Below are 18,594 nucleotides of genomic sequence, written 5' to 3' on the forward strand. Positions count from 1 at the left end.
TCTGTTGTTCTCTCACTCCTTTCCACTAGCCAATAAATAGCTATTGATAACCACCATATGAGACTGGTGAGTTGTAGGGGATGTAAGTAGGAGAAAGGGTGCCTCAACTGAACTTTTTACTCCATTGTCATCATCCCCCACCCCAAACTTATCCACTAGCTGTTAAATGGCTATGGATAACCACTAGGCATGGTTAGGTACCGTCAGAATCCTCATAATTCAGGATAAAGTTGGAAAAATTACCTTTTTGAAGCGATTTTGAAGTTTAAAAAAACGGAAGTCCTTTTACCCTTCCGAAGCTTCTCTCGCCATTTTTCTGCCAACTCAGGAAGTGTGTCGGAAGTGACTCAGTGTTTGGAGGCAAGCAACTTGCATTCTGGGATGCTTGCCTCCCAGCCAATGAGGGGAGACGTTTGGGGAGGGAAGGGGCGGGGTTTCGGCATGACAGCCATTGCACTATATAAAGGGCAGCACATGGCTCAGAGGCTCATTGTGAGCCCAGGAAGGGAAGGGGAAAGAGAAAGGGAAGGGAGGTTGTGAAGGGAGGTTGGAATAGGAGTGGTTGGAAGAGCAGGGCAAGTGGAGAAGAGCTGGGAGCAGGGCTGTTGCCTGCCTGCCTGCCTTGAAGCTGCTTGTGTGTTGTTGTTGTTGAGGGGGAAGAAGAGCAGGGCAGCAGAGAATCAGGGCCGAGAGAAGGGCTGTTGCCTGCCTGGGCTGCCTTGCAGCTGCTTGTGTGTTGGGGTTTGGGATGGGTGGGCGATGCATGGGTGGGTAATATTGTGGTTTGAGGGTGCAGTTTGTTTGCTCAGTTTGCCTTGCATTGCCAAATAGTAAAAATATTTTCCTTCCTAAAGTTGTGAAATCAACTTCAAAAAGCCAAAAAGGCCTCTCTCTGGTCTTTGGGTCCTTAGTTGCTTTGTGTTGCTACTGAGGAGACACTAGAAATCCCATACTTGTCAGGATTGGTTTAAAAATGAGGGGGAGAGAATCCCCTGAAGTTTGCCCAGTGCTATTTGCTGTTTTTCGCATATTGTGCAATTGCGTCCAGCATTAATGAAGTGATTCGAAAAATTCGGAAAGTTCCAAATTGTTTTTCAGAAAAATTCGGAATTCAATTCCGAATTGAACCACCAGCGGCTCCTACATCTGAAACAAGTTTTGAACCATTTTTTAAATTAACCAAACCTAATAACCATCATATGAGAATAGTGGGTTCTAGGAGATGTAAACAGGAGAAAGGGTGTAGTTGTGCCTCTTGGTGCAGTTTGTCTGCTTTTACACTCTTATCACTTAATACAGAATGTTAACACATTATTTCCAAACTCTGGCTATAACTAGAGGAAGATTTTATAAGGAGAGATAGAAGTATATAAATTTTACATGTTCTGTATTTTCTTGTACATTTGTATTTATCGGATTCATTTTGGTCTTAAACATACAATGTCAGCAATGCTACGAAGTGGGTGGGTGGTTGGTTCTATCTCAGAGTAAGCTGCCAAAGACATGAGATCTTACTGTCTCCTGCAAACATATCTGAGATAACGAAATGTGAGCTGATATACAATGTCACTATCACCCGCACACAGATAATGGCTTATCATGTTCTTCTCCCTTTTAATTCAAGTTCTTCTATGTATGTAGTTGAGAACAAAGAATTTAGCAATCTTTTAACAGAAAGAAAACTGTCAGCTTCAGTTGGATATGTGAATGAAGCCTTTCGCACTTTCTAAATGTGAAGCACATTAGCGTGGGACTTTATTAAAGTTTCCATTATTGGGGACATAGCATCTCTCAAATGTGAGTCATTACAGCAAGCAAATGCATTCTCATACACAACTTTAAAAGAAATAAAGCATGCTGGTACATTTGGATGTATGTCTTACTCATGTTGAAAACAATTTTCTCAAAAATGAACAAAAGGGATATTAAATGTAGCTCTCTCAAGACTAAATATATAAATGATGTTACATTCAGCAAACAAACTATTTTATATACAGCAATAGGGGTATAATTCTTCACTAAGTTTCTTCTCAAAGGAAACAATGAGTAATTTTGGCAATTTTCTTCTGCAATGTAAGTTTTTCCCCTCTCTATTCGTTTTCAAAATGTGTCACATCACTAAATGGTGGTGGAGGAGTCTCATATGTTTGAGCTGCTGGCATGATTTTTGCCTGGTAATTTGTTGTGGATATCCAAGTAATAGTGAAATAGATAGGAGGAGAATATGTTTTGTACTACAAACCAGCACCAGGTATTTGGTTTACAGCTTAAACTTTTTTAAAATTACTTTTGCTATGAATAGAGTGAGAAATAAAATATTTTTCATCTGCAAGAACCACTGAGCGTGGTAGGCAGATCATCTTCTGATGTGACAATTGCTACTTCTTTTTGTCCATTTGTTCTGCTGACTTTAGTAACCAAGACAAACATTAAAATCTACCCTCTCCACTGTCTCCCGACCTTACAGTGTATTTCCATATGAGCTTGTTTGGAGGTTCTAGCAGGGGAGCACAACTATTGTAAACCCAGAACCAAAGACTGGACACCTTAGTACACTCCTTCTATACCTGGGATATCGTCCTCTTCCACCAAGTGTGCAGCTTCAGGAGAGATGCATTTTGATATCATGGCCTATGGCTAGTATGATAAACAACAACTAATTCAGGTATTTCCATATGAGTCCAGGTGTTTGTTTTTTTAAGCAACATTACTACAGTTGATCTGGATTCCAGGAGATCTTGGAGGGTGTTGGCAGCTTTGCACAACTACGAGAATGATTTCTTCCCTCCTCAAAGTTCAATCTTCAGATGGGTGAAAAGGTTTGTTAAAGGGTTAGCTGGGATGGTAATGCTTTAGGAATGAAAGAGCAAAGCCAAGATTTCCTCTTCAGTGTGGAGCTAGAGAAAGAAGCAGGCATTTCCCCCATAAGGACACCAAGTTGTCTTCCATGCTCACAGCAACTTAGCATTCGGTCAGGCAATCGAAGTGGGCAGTGCAGTTTCACTGGATGGATTGTTTTTATTCTTATGATCAATCAAGCTGTTCTATTTTGTTTCCATTTGCTTAATTTCCCAAAAAGAAAACATATCCCACCTATGGAAAAGATGGAGTTTTGCACAAAGAACTATTACACAATTGTAGCATTTTGGTCTCACACCAAAGCTGAGATCTCATGATGGTTTGTTGCTCATAATGCAATCTCATCATTCTGATAGGACAAAATTCACATAAAGATGCAAAGCTTTACAGTGGTTGTCTGGAGTCATAGGACTTGAAGGATTCTGGTCTCTTGGGGTTCATGAGCTTCAGTTGTTTAGGTTCAAGAATCTTGCACCATTCAGTGATGCTTTTAACTGGTGTCTTCTCTGATAGTATGACATGTCCTTCAGCCTATAAATCTCTGTCCAGAGTGCTGTTGGAACCAAGGTTCAAAACAATATTCCCTGAGTATGTTAAAATTTTTCCATTTACTATTAATTTAGATAAAACATCTCCTTTCCCTTCTATACGTTGTTTTGCCTTGATGGTCTTTCCTTTGTGATACCACTGCTGTGACATATATTGCTTATATATTTAGGGAAGTGGTTAGCGATGATGGAATAAAAGTTCTGGTGTCATTGCTTCCATTTATTACAGTAGTTTTATCAATTTTATTTTACCTTTTTAAGGTCTAAAAGACTTTTGCAGAATGTCATTCATGAATAATGGCAGTTCAGAAGGTCAAGCACTTGGCTACTGTGCTATTGCTAAGTATGATATAAAAATCTGGCCAAAGTGTGGAAAAGTTGCACCTCTCAGTTAAATAGCATAGCAACAGCATTCTTTTTGTTGGGAGAATTTATTGGACAATTATAAAGCACACATACAAAGCATGTTCTGGGATAGCTTTGAGGCAATAGAGAAGAACTAATGTTCAGTACCATTATCAAATATCTGGAAAGGCACAGAGAGTCTCAAAAATTCACAAAATAATGCCTTCAAGTTGGAACAAAATATATCAGAACTGCTTACCTTCTACTCTGACAAACTAATCAATATATTTATATCAGGAATAAAACCCCACCATGTTCAAGGAGATTTACTCACTGGTTGAGTGTGTTTTGGATTGCAACCCGGAGCCCATTCACACTGCACAATTGTAGTACTATGGCTCCAATTTAGTTGCCATAGCCTCAGAAATCCAGGTTTCTGTAGTTTGGGAAACACTGGAGCTCTATGGATGAGAATTATAAGCACTTTCTGCAACTCCAAATCTGATTATTAGGATGGAACCATGACAGCTCAATTAGAAGAAAACTGTAATTTTTTAGTATGGAAGGTACATATTGAATGTTATAACAACCAGATCACATTAGCTAGAAGTCACCATTGACCTAAAGCCTGCAACTTCCAACTCCAAGTTCAATACTATAGCCATTCAACTACACCAGCTATCTACTAGTGCATGTTGGTCAATGAATGTTACTGCAGAATGTTTAACAAGTGAACAGCCTTGATATCTCCACACAGTGTTATCCTCATAGGGTATTATAATAGAATGGAACTTCTATTTCCTCACCCCACTCCAGGTCTTCTACAATTGTAGCACTATGGTTCCACTTTAACTGCCATAACAGCTTCCTATGGAATCTTGCAGTTTGTAGTTTGGTGAATAATTAGAGTTCTCTGGTTAATCCCAATTCTATAAACTACAAATCTCAGGATTTCATAGCATATTGTGATAGCAGTTCAAATGGAATCATAGTGCTATAACTCTGTAGTGTGAAAGGTCCCCTAGAATACCCAGAGAAAAGAAGAAGAAGAACTTTATTTTTCTACCCCACCTCCATCTCCCCGAAGGGACTTGGGGCGGCTTACATGGGGCCAAGCCCAGGCAACATACAATTAAAAACAGAACAATGACAAATTACAAATTAAAAAAGCATAAAACAACATAACAATAATAAACAAACATCAAGCAAGAACAGACTAATTTTGGAGGGGGAAGGAGGCCAGTATGTGAACTGGTTAAAGGGTAAGTGATTCAATAAGGTGGATAGAAACGTATAATAGCATAGGAAATATCATGGAAATAGAGCAATTAAACAGGATCAGGATCAATTCAGCTTAACTTACAAATATGAATAGTAATGTAATATAGGAATTCACATTAAATCATGATTCAGGTCACGATACAGGTCGTTTGCCATAGGAGTCGTCAGTCAAATGCACGACGAAACATCCACGTCTTTAATTCCTTGCAGAATGTGGCTAGGGAGGGTGCTAGCCTAATCTCCCTAGGGAGGGAGTTCCAGAGACGGGGGTCCACCACCGAGAAGAAACTGGCTAATCAGCAGTGAAAGGGAATAAGGCATATGCTAGCATTGTAATCCTTGCCCCCTTGCAGCACAGCTTTGGTGAATGGCACCCACTTTCCTATCCTTCCCAGTTACTGCACAAACAGAGCTGGACAAAACCACAGCAGTGAGATTAAGCAAATTTATTTATTTATATTTATTGCAGTTACTTATACCCCGCCCTTCTCACCCCCAAGGGGGGACTCAGGGCGGCTTACAAACAAAGGCACAAATTCGATGCCTGTCAAAATATACAGCATATATAAAACAGTATAAAATTTACCTTTTTTTGTAAAATGTTTTTAGCCTTTTAATGGTTGAGTTGTGTATTATGTTTGTGTCATGTTTGATTTTCAATTTATTTAATCTGGAATTGTTTATATGGGTTATATTGTTTTATTTGCCACACTGAGATCTCATAATAAAGGGGGAGGATAACATATTTTTAATAAATTTGATAATAACTAAATAAAGTGGGCAATTAGATCCAAATTCCACAACAACTGAGGCGTTGTTACTTGGAGGAGTGACTCTCTCTCTCTAAACCTACCTGAGGGTTAGGATTTGTTCTTTTGTTTTCCATTCAGAAGTGGGCAAAATGCAATCCATTGGTCAGGATGCAACCTTTGGGATCCCTGACTCCCTTAGCTCTCTTCTGAAAACAGAACTCCATCATTAAACTTATTAGCTAAGGGCCAAGTTTTCAGAAAAGCTATATCTACTTCAAGTGCCCTTTATCTACACATAAGGTAGAATGTGGAAAATTGTATAGTGGAGATACATTTTAAGCCAGAGAAACCGCAATATATAAAATTACCTTGGAGACATTAGAAATGGATGCAGCCTTCATTTACCAGAAATCTAATGGCAACCTTGATCATCCCTTTCTGCTCTCATGCAGTTCTGCAGCTACTTTGTGAAATGAGAATGACCTTTAATACAAAACCAACTAATCCCTCTGGAAGGCTGGCTGAGAAGCCATAAGAAGTGTTTTTTTTAAAATTATCCTTTTCAAAGGAGCATAATTATGATAATATGTCACATACAGTCACGCCTTAACAAATCACCTGTAAATAATATATCTCTACATATATTACAATATATCTTTACAAGATGCAATGTCTTCTAGAAAAAAATGTAACTTTGTCTAGAATATGTTAGTTAATATCTGTTTAACCAAAAATCCAGTTGGTTAGCAGCTAGTATTTTCTGGTGGGACAATATTCACAATGTTGTATATTTCCTAAGATACTAAAAGAAACCTCTGCCGTTACAGATATTTAGATGGTGTTGTGTTCTGCCAGTGGAACGGAAGAAAATGAGGGCATGGTTGGGTCAAACATGGGCAAGCAATGTCTCTCCATTCCCCTGATGCTTGGAAAGAAACAGCAAGCAATGTGTGAAAATCAAATGCCCATAAACCATGTACTGCCAGAGTTCGCCTTCCCTGATTCTTCTAATATTTGATAGCTTTAGTATGCTCAAGAATTGAATTTTTCTCTTTTTTGAAATAAGTCCATATTTTTGTATATTCTCCTATTTCAATCTCTTATTTAACCTTGGAAGTTCCATATTAAAAACAAATAATAACTTTACCACATTAGAAATTACATTACAAACAGCATTCATGCTAACATTTTACTTTTTGCATACATCCCAATGTTGTTACTCTTTAAAAAAAATAATGTAACAATATTTATTTTTGGGTTCTTCTAGGTTTTTTCAGGCTATATGGTCATGTTCTAGAGGCATTCTCTCCTGAAGTTTCTCCTGCATCTATGGCAAGCATCCTCAGAGGTTGTGAGGTCTCACAACCTCTGAGGATGCTTGCCATAGATGTAGGCAAAACGTCAGGAGAGAATGCCTCTAGAACATGGCCATATAGCCTGAAAAAAACTTACAACAACCCAGTGATTCCAGCCATGAAAGCCTTCAACGATATTTATTTTTATTTTTTATTTACCGTATTTATACCCCGTCTTTCTCTACCCCGAAGAAGAATCAAGGCAGCTTTCATATAGGCAATTATTCAATGCCTTAAAGCATATAAAATTCCAATAATATTAAAATTAAATTAAATTAAAAATAATATATATTAGACATTTTTTTAAATATTACATTTCATTTTAAAATCATGCCATCCATAATCAAGTCCAAAGCCATTCCATAGTCATATTCCAAATCTGTTATTGCACTGCACTTTTCTTCAAAAGACTCACCTCAAATCCAGGTTTTTCCTTTCCTTCTGAAGGCTAGAATGGAAGGGGCTAATCTGATGTCACAGAGGAGGGAGTTCAACAGCCGAGGGGCCACCACTGAGAAGACCTTGTCTCTCATCCCCGCCAGTCAAGCCTGTGAGGAAGGCAGGACTGAGAGCAGGGCCTCCCCAGATGATCTTAATCTCTTAATAACAGCATAACATCAAAGAAACAGCATTTTTTGAGAATATAATAAATTATGTTTAATTATACCTGTTTTTAGGGAATGTTTTGGGAGTATTTAGGGCTATGTTTTATTTTAATATACAGTTTTCCCCTAAAACAAGTATATTAAAAAGCCACCAAAAACTAATAATCCTGCCAGCAAAGCCTCTCTACACTCTTTGTTATTCACAAACAGGGCAGAGTCTATGCAACACAATATATAGATAGGAACCTGACATTAGAAATAGTCATAGAACATTTCAGCCTTCTTGGACATTCAATTTCTGACTTGCAAGGAACTGTTCTAAAACAACACAAATAAAAAAACCAAGTGGTAATTGGAAAGAGAAAGTGTGAAATATTTTTCTAAGAAACATTTCCTACTTCAAGGTAAAAAAAGTCATTTTGGTGAGCAAATTTCATTACTTTCACATTTTGGAAGTAGATGCTTGACAAACTGGTGTCATCTTACAGAACTCTTTGAAGTTTGATGGCCAAAGTTACAATTTGCATATTTCTGTATCCTATTACTCCCTGTCCCACTCTCCCAAATTTGTAACTGTGCTCAAATACCTGTGGATTTAATATTATTCCATCAATGCCGCTACAAAAATGGACTGAATTCATGAAAGTTCACGTGGAAATAAAACAATTGGTCTTAAATACGCTGCTAGATTTCTGCTTGTTTCCTTCTTAGAATCAAAAACAGGTAACAAATGTTACTCTTTCAATAATGAGTAGTATTATCAAGTCCCATTTTAAAAATGTCACATAATGTGTTGTCTATTACTTTTTTAAAAATGACATATCATGCTATGAAATTATACAATGATATGATATTGTTAATCCATTCCTATTGCAGGTTAGAGAAGGAAAAAAGAAGCTAACTTCAGATCTTGCCCTGCTGAAAGTATCAGAATGGGCAGTCAATGAGGCACTTACTCCACCAATTCTCTCCCCTGCCCTCTTTCCCTGATTAACAAGTAATTGAGAAAAAATGCAATTTATTTTTTTTATCACAGATGGAAATTTAACACGTAAAGCTGAGCCGAGCCACACAGTACAGAGAGAATTTATATTTCTGGCAATATAATTTCACCCAAATTTAAGAAGACATTAATATTCAGTGATTTCTCATTGGGAGATGATGTTGTAATCAGAGTAACAGCAAGGCAGAGAGACCTACAGACTCTCCATCATTTCTTTACATAGCAGGTAGACTATGTTTTGCTTTGATTTCTGTAAATTGCTTCAGACTTCCATGTTTTTCAAGGCTGCTGATTCTGAGAGCTTTCTGCTGTGCCAACTGTATTCTTCCTTCATTTGGCGGTATTAACATCAGCTATAACAGACGACTTTGCTGTGCACAACATAATCACATTGGCTTTATCTAATAAGTCAATATTTTATTTCTAGGAATCTGGAGACATGCAAAACATAAATTGCACGGAAGGGAAATTGGAAGGAGGTAACAGCATATGCTACGTAATTTGAAAAAATGTGGAAGAAGATTAATTTGTAACAAGGGATGGGTAGATATTATAGGTGTGCCCGGTGGCGCAGTGGGTTAAAGCACTGTGCCAGCAGGACTGAAGACCGACAGATCGCAGGTTCGAATCTGGGGAGAGGCGGATGAGCTCCCTCTATTAGCTCCAGTTCCTCATGCGGGGACATGAGAGAAGCCTCCCACAAGGATGATAAAACATCAAAAATCATCCAGGCATCCCCTGGGCAATGCCCTTGCAGATGACCAATTCTCTCACACCAAAAGCTACTTGCTCTTGACACGAAAAAAAGTACCTATTTGCCCCATTTTGTTCGTTTTTTTCATTCTGTTTGTTTCATTTGAGTGACAAAAAATGGTTCCCCCTTCCGGTAGGAAAATAGCCTCGAAATGAAAGAAAGTGGGAGTGGGTAACATTTCCTTGCCTGCTTTTCGGCCTGCGTGGCACTCCTCACGTCGCCGATGGAGACTTGCTGGTGCTATTTCCCTCTGAGCCCAGCCTGTTGGGCCAATTGGAGGAGAAGAATTCCATCCGCCTTGACTGCTGCCTGCCCCAACTTGCCTGCCTACCTCTCGTCTAATCTGCAGATGGTAAGGCAAACATCACAGAAATAGTGGTAGCTTAAGCCCTGTCTTTAAACACACTTCTCTTCTGCAGACAGAGAGGAAAGCATCTCAGAAATAGTGCTAGTCTAAGCCCTGTCTTTAAACCCAGTTCTCATCTGTAGTTGTAGAGGAAAGCATCACAAGAGGAGTGGTATCTTAAGCCTGAAGAAGAGAAGACTGAGAGGAGATATGATAGCCATGTATAAATATGTGAGAGGAAGCCACAGGGAGGAGGGAGCAAGCTTGTTTTCTGCTTCCTTGGAGACTAGGACGTGGAACAATGGCTTCAAACTACAAGAGAGGAGATTCCATCTGAACATTAGGAAGAACTTCCTGACTGTGAGAGCCGTTCAGCAGTGGAACTCTCTGCCCCGGAGTGTGGTGGAGGCTCCTTCTTTGGAAGCTTTTAAGCAGAGGCTGGATGGCCATCTGTCAGGGGTGATTTGAATGCAATATTCCTGCTTCTTGGCAGGGGGTTGGACTGGATGGCCCATGAGGTCTCTTCCAACTCTTTGATTCTATGATTCTAAGTACATCTGATGCTTGTAATCCAGATCATAATGAAGGATATAAGGACAAACTATGCCATTTCAAAAATGATGGGAAGGTGAGAGGAGTCCCTCCTCCAAGCCACCAGTTAAAGAAATGAAATAGTGAGGCTGGGCACTGTGATGTGTGTGTGCAGCATCTTTGACATTTGGCAGGAAAGACTGGTGCTCTGCCTTGCCTCCCTCCTGCTGCTCTTCCTGGAGAAGTTATAGGGCAGGGCCCTATATTTTATTTATAGAAAGAAAAAAGATCCCTAAAAATTGGGGGATGACCTAAATGTTATAAAACTTGGTGGGCTAAAAGTGGTAGATGTGCCCTTCCATGTGTGAGGATTTTCACTCCTCTTGCTCTAAGACTCAGGAGAAAGGGAGCCTGGAGAAGCCCGCCCACTGCCGCCAGTGGGCCAAACATTATTGTATTTTCAGCCGCAGAACAAAAATGCCCATTCAGAAATGTGCCAGTTTTTGGGAGGCACTCAAAAATGAAAATGGGGGCCTTATGAATGAAACAAACAGAAACGGATAGCGATTCTATACGAATGCACAAGACTAGTGGATATCTATATATTTAGGATCTTACCTTAGGTGAAGGTGATGCTGGCGGGATTTTTTTTTTGTCGTGTCAGGAGCGACCTGAGAAACTGCAAGTTGCTTCTGGTGTGAGAGAATTGGCCGCCGCAAGGACGTTGCCCAGGGGACACCCGGAGGAATTGATGTTTTTAGCATCCTTGTGGGAGGCTTCTCTCATGTCCCCGCATTAGGAGCTGGAGCTGATAGAGGGAGCTCATCTGCCTCTCCCCGGATTCGAACCTGCGACCTGTCAATCTTCAGTCCTGCCGGCACAGGGGTTTAACCCACTGTGCCACCAGGGGCTCCTGGTGGGATGACATCAAAAATAAAAATGGCATAAGTATTGTAGTGTTGGGTCAGGATGGTATTCTCATCTGAAGTGTTGGGGATAGGAGTGTTTTGTACTTCCTATTTCAGAATATGTGTATTTGCATGTATGTACACAATACGATATCTTGGATATGAAACCCAAACCTAAACTGAAACATCTTTATGTTTCATATGCATCATATATGAACAGCCTGATGGTAATTTTATACAATATTTGAAATAATTTTGTGCATGAAATAAACTTTGCCTATAGTGAACCATCAAAAGGCAAAGTTATCACTATATCATCCACTCTTGCCAACAATTTTGGATTTTTTTGGATTTCAGAATTCCAGATAGGTGGTAATCTAACTGTATATTACAGAGAAAACACTGTTGGTAAAATGAGGAAGCCTGGTGATAGACATAACATTTATCACTTTTCTACATTTCTGCTACCTGAAGCTGTAAGTCAGCCCTGAATGAACTTCATAGTCATTCGTTCTGATTAAAAGTACAAAGATGAAAGCATTGCTGTCACCAAATAATCCAGAATGATTTCGCTGTGAATTCTAGCACCTCAAAGTTTCTGATTTACAGGAACAAATGAACTGCATTTTTTTGTTGCTCAAAGTAGATTATAGAATACACACATTTAAAAGCTAATTCTGCAGCTACCTCGCAGATGTTATCATCATGATGGATATTTCAGCAAGGGAATTAGGGAATAACAAAACTTGTACTACAGAAGATCAATTGCTTAGCATGAAACAGATTTTGAAGTTTTTCAGAACCAGTGACTTAAAACAAGATTGAGATCTTGAAATGGGCAATAGTAAGCATGAAACTGTAACTAAAAATCGAATCAACTTGTAAAACCACATTATAAAATTACATCTTTAGGTTTGTATCCTGTCTGTAGACAACATTTTACTGATGAAATTAGTATCTAACATAGCATTTAAAAACATGTATTGTTCTCTTAAGATAGTATATAATGTGTAATACGAGAAGCATAATGCAAGGAAGTGCTTTCAATTGTGAGGACAGGAAACTGTTCAATTACATTTCTGTTCCTCTTTCATTGGATTTTGGTCAATGTAACTAGCATAGTTTTGGCTTGCCTAAATGTATTTATGCATAAATACAAATGTGTATTTGTAGGCTAGTATCCCATTAGTGCCAACTTATGCTTGTGTCTATTATTTTGATTTTGATTTGTTGATATTAGGATTATTTTCTTCTTCCTTCATGTAGTGATCCAGCCCCCTGAAAACCCTTCTGCACTTCCACACATGTGGAAATAGAACTTCATGGAGAATGATTTTATCAAGATGTCTTCAAGCAAGGCAATCGAATATTTGATGGCATTCCAAAATCAGGTTTTTAAGTCATGGCATCACCTACTAAAATAAGTGTCCTAGTATGTTTCGAGCCTTCTTCGGGGACAGAACCCCATACCAGCCATCACATGACATTGTGTGGCTTATGATGGAGGCCCCACCCCTTGGGGTTGAAGCATCCTTGGACACTACTCCCCAAACATGGGAGCCTTTCTGTGTTGTACTGGCTCAATGGAGCTATCACACTTCTGCCCTGTCTGGGCAATGCCTCCCTTATGTGATAAAGGAAGCATCACAGCGCCGGACCCACACTTGCTGGTGAAATGGCACTGGGAGGGGCACTCCCCTGTGTGATAAGATGTTTAGCCTATGTCTGAAAATAATTTCACCTTCTTAATAGATAACCTGTGCTGAAAGCTGATTGAGGAAAATATGTCCCTTTGGTTGTGCTTGGTTTTGTTGTTGTGCACCTTCAAGTTGCTTATAATTTATGGTGACCCTAAGATAAATACATCTTAAGGTATTCTTGGCAAAATTTACTCAGATGAAGTTTGTCTTTGCCTTCCTCTGAAGCTGAGACAACCTGCCTAAAGTCACCTAATGGGTTTCCATGGCCAACCAGGGATTTGAACTTTGGTCTCCAGAAGTATAGTCCAATGTTCAAACTAATGCACCAGGGAAAATAAGTCTGTCTGTAGAACACCTAGACCTTGGAAAGAAACGCTTATACGGTACATTGGTTCAGCAGCATATTGCAGTATTATCTGTTTGGATTAATGTTGTTTATTAGGTTATTTATTAAGCTAAACGAAAGACATACATTTCTTGTACAAGCTTTTTAAACTAATGTTTCTATTTTCATATTATTTAACCATGTTCAAATACCATGCCAAACAAATTACATGGTTGTCTTTCCACAACTTTCAGAGCACCTGCTCCCCTCAAAGCCTTCCTGCTCAGCTTGAATTTCAGCAAAATTTGTGTCTGGAAGTGGTCTTCCCCAGTGCAGTTGCCTACCCCTAGGCTAGACCAAAGGCTAGATGGATGTATCTTCTATACTCAGATGTTGTCCCAAGACCAGCAATCCTGTCAGGATCTTTATGCTGGAGATACTGCTGATAGGAGGAGTTAAAGCTGAAAAATAGTGACTTGCTTAATGGCACAATGTAAAATCATGACACAGAGAGGAAGCAAAACAGGAAATTCTTGATTTGTAGCTCTGTTAGTGCCAGTAAAATGTGAGCTGTTAATTTTTTTTAATTTTTATTTTAATATATAAATTTTTATTAATTATCCTTATAAAAAACACCATGGACATCACAAACAAAGAATACGACAAATACATAGAATACAAAGAATACAATCCTTATAGCATTCAAACATAGCAGCACTTTCCACTGATTGTTGTTGTCGTTGTTATTATATTCCCTTATTATTGCCGTAATTCATCAAGTTCTTATGTACTCGTCTGCTTGTAAACTAAAGCAATTACTAATATGGGCGACGGAAGAAGAGCAAGTCAAGGAGGCTATGATCAAATGGGCCAGGATGATAGGGCGCACAATCACTATGTCCGAGTGGGAGGAAATTTGGAGAAAAAAACTAAAATATGCATATGCCACCGAAATTAAAGAAAACTGGGTGAAAATGTTTTACCTATGGTATCAGACGCCGGAGAAAATTGCAAAATACAGTAAGGGAAAAACTGATAAGAACTGTTGGCGATGCCAGAGGAAAAAAGGAACATTCAAACACATGTGGTGGGAGTGCAAGGTGATTAAAAAAAATTGGAAAGAGATATATCAGAAAATCAAGGAAATATTAGAAATTGATCTCGAATTCAGGCCAGAACAATTCCTGTTAGGGATGAATGATTTGGATATGAATAAAAACGATGATAAAATTCTCTTTTACCTCACCACCGTGGCCAGGATCTGTGTAGCCCGAGTATGGAAAGTTAGGGAAACAGCAACATACAATGCATGGGTTATCAAGGCCATGGACATTATGAACATGGATCAACTAACACAAATTCTAAGAAAAAATGAAACAACAAATAACAAGACAGATTGGAGTAAATTCATAGCCTTCTTAAAGAAAAATAATACAAAGTACTGGTAAATCAACAAGTAAAAATAGCCCTCCAAGGATGTACTCACTATGATAGCGAAGGACCTCGTAGACTAACACGATTATTAAGTTAAAAACTAGTCACATAGAATTGAAACAAGTGTTCGCGGACGGCCCTGGAAGCCAACCAGAAAATACGTGTGGTTAATGTTTGTTCGTAATAGGTGTTATGTTAGTATGCATGCGGGAGGGGGGGAGGGCTAGGGAGGAATGTGAGCTGTTAATTTGAGGTGAGAAGGATGGCAGATGAAGAAGCAAGATGGGACAAGGTAGCAAGGATTTATGCAAAAGGCAAATGGAAAGTATCCATCTATATAGCCAGAAGCCATTTAGAGCCATGTTTCTGTACAATCCTATACATTTATTATACATCCATTGAGTAGAATCACAGTATCTATAGCATTAGTGATTTTGCCCCGCACGGATCCTTCACAGCACATTTTAGGAATTGTATGATGATTCTGTCCACAACACAAAGCTTATTTGGAAGCTTGACATAGCTAGAAAATGTTAATTGGGAAGATTATAGATCCCAGAATCCCCAAGCCAGCCTATTCATGACCACTTGGCTAAAGCCTCCTGGATGTTACAGTCTCAGTTTCTGCTGCTTTAGCACAAACTGCTGTGCTAGACCAGCTTTTATGCACAAGTTGTGTGTTCCAATGGATTAATTGCCTAAATCAGTTTCCAAGTCACAGTATATTAAAAATGTAAATGTATCAATATAGGCAATTATAACATTTTTAAAAATGCTTGGGAATGAGTCAGGTTATTTTATTTATGAGCCATGGCTCCCATTTTCAGAGCAACTATCATGGAATAAATGATTTATTAAACATGGTTTTGTAAATGAAGTTATGAGAATATAATGTGATGCTTTTAGCAACTTATATTCCATGTAATTTTTACATAGAAGGATTGATTTCCCTGGTTTCTGGGAGAATATCCAAGTAGCAGTTTCACATGCCAACAGGTTGGTTAGTGCAACATCCAATTGCAAGGACGACAAGATCCATAGGAAGAAAAAGAATCAGCTCCTCGTTTCTCATTCCTGCTTTGGGGCTCCAGCTGGTATGGCACAACCTGTCATGGTTGCAATGCAATTCTTGCCAATCACACGATCCATCATAAGTTAGAAATGACTGGGTGAGAATTTGGTCTTTTAAAAAGAATATCCCCAAATTCACAAATTTTTTCATAAATTGGACTTATGATTTAAACAAATGCTTGAAGGTAGGAAAACTGCGGAAATTAAGATCTTCTGGGGAGGCCCTGCTCTCAGTCCCACCTCCATCACAGGCGAGTTTGGTGGGGACAAGAGATAGGGCCTTTTCAGTGATTGCCCCCCCCCCCCCCGGTTATGGAACTCCCTTTCTGCCAATATTAGATCAGCCCCTTCCCTCCTGTCCTTCAGAAGGATGGTGAAGACCTGGTTGTGAGACCAATCCTTTGGGGCAGTGCAATGAGGCAAAATGGTGTCCTTTGATGGTTTTTAAGCAACTTTTAATATGGATATAAGTGATTTTAATTTTTGTATATATTTATGGTTTTATGTCCCAGCATTGAATGCTTGCAGTATATATGTTGTTCTCCACCCTGAGTTCCCTGTGGGGTGAGAAGGGCAGCATATAAATGTTTTAAATAAATATAAATGTTTTAAATAAATAAATAGGAGAGAGCGAAACTGACTCTCTCCTATTGGCTGTGGGTATATTGTTTACAGATTAGAGCCTATAGGTTGGTAAAACAGAACTCGGAAAGATTTTGCTACCATTTTTTAACATCTAGTCTCATTGCATCTTCAAACAGCAGAGCATCCTTGTTATCTTAGCCATTCATGAGCAGGGCCTAAATGAGTTAGCAGATGGGAACATACAGGAAAACACACACATACACACCTTCACATTTAAGCTGATTACCAAGAAGCAAAAAAAGAGGGGGAAAAAGACACCAAGTAATGACTTACTGCCTGATTGTTGTGAGATGAATACCCTATCATCTTCCTGAACACATACAGAGTAGGCAAAACCCAAAAAGAACATTTATCCATTTATGTCCGTTTCGTTCTTTAAAACAGCAGATTGGCAGCCGTGCAAATGGCTTGTTTTGATTCTACCAAATACCATCTTTTTGCTTCCTGATAAAGCTGAGCAGAAATCTCTCCCAGCGCAGATGTTGCTCGTAAAGCATCATTTGTCAGTAGGACTTATACAAGGAGATACTAATCACAAACCGGCAGACTGATGGTACGGCTCATGATGCTTTGAAAGTGGTGAACTCCAGCCATCATTAATTCCTCATGACATTTAAAAGATATTTTTGAAACACAAGTGGGGATCTCACCTGGCACAACTATCTCAAGATCCCCCTTCCATCTGCCAGATAAATATTCAGGAAAGACATTAACAAGGGAAACAAAAAACAGTGAGATATTTCAGAGGTGCTGTGAATTAATTTTGGGTTCGGTATTTAATGTTCTTAACAGGGAATCCTTAGGCAGTAGCTATTTGTGCCTTTAATTCAAAATAGCACAAGAAAGGCACACCATATTCAGTGAGGCATCCTACTCTCCCCACTGAATTTGAGCCCACAAATTTCAATGTTAGAGTTCCTAATAGCTTTTTGTTCTACCTCAGTGTAGGATCAGTGCAGGGTTTCAAGATCAGGACAATCCCAATACTGATATTTTAAGCCAAAATCTGAAACTTAAGGTTGAATTCTTGCAGTGTCACAGGATGCAAAGTTACATGAGTAATGTTAATGTTGCAAGGGGAAGACTTGTTAAGAATAACACATTGACCATCAATCACAATTACAAAGTACATACTCTTAAAAAAAACAAAGAACCAGTCCCATATAGCATTCTCTCTCCTGAGGAATCTGTACAAGGACCAAGTAGCAACAGTAAGAACTGACCACGGAACAACAGACTGGTTCAAGATTGGGAAAGGCGTACGGCAAGGCTGCATACTCTCACCCAACCTTTTTAACTTGTATGCAGAACACATCATGCGATGTGCGGGGCTTGATGAATGCAAAGCTGGGTGAAAATTGCTGGAAGAAACATTAACAACCTCAGATATGCAGATGACACCACTCTGATGGCCGAAAGCGAGGAGGAGCTGAGGAGCCTTTTAATCAAGGTGAAAGAAGAAAGCGCAAAAGCTGGCCTGCAGCTAAACATCAAAAAAACCAAGATTATGGCAACAAGAATGATTGACAACTGGAAAATAGAGGGAGAAAATGTGAAGGTCATGACAGACTTTGTATTTCTAGGCGCAAAGATTACTGCAGATGCAGACTGTGGCCAGGAAATCAGAAGACGCTTACTTCTTGGAAGGAGAGCAATGTCCAGTCTCGATAAAATAGTAAAGAGTAGAGACATCAGACTGGCAACAAAGATCCGCCTAGTCAAAGCCATGGTATTCCCTGTAGTCACCTACGGATGTGAGAGCTGGACCTTAGGGAAGGCTGAGTGAAGGAAGATCGAGGCTTTTGAGCTGTGGTGTTGGAGGAAAGTTCTGAGAGTGCCTTGGACTGCGAGAAGATCCAACCAGTCCATCCTCCAAGAAATAAAGCCCGGCTGCTCACTGGAGGGTAGGATACTAGAGACAAAGTTGAAGTACTTTGGCCACATCATGAGGAGACAGCAAAGCCTAGAGAAGACAATTATGCTGGGGAAAGTGGAAGACAAAAGGAAGAGGGGCTGACCAAGGGCAAGATGGATGGATGGCATCCTTGAAGTGACTGGACTGACCTTGAAGGAGCTGGGGGTGGTGACAGCCGACAGGGAGCTCTGGCGTGGGCTGGTCCATGAGGTCACGA

Source organism: Anolis sagrei, chromosome 3, assembly GCF_037176765.1.
Source record: "Anolis sagrei isolate rAnoSag1 chromosome 3, rAnoSag1.mat, whole genome shotgun sequence".
Taxonomy (NCBI): domain Eukaryota; kingdom Metazoa; phylum Chordata; class Lepidosauria; order Squamata; family Dactyloidae; genus Anolis; species Anolis sagrei.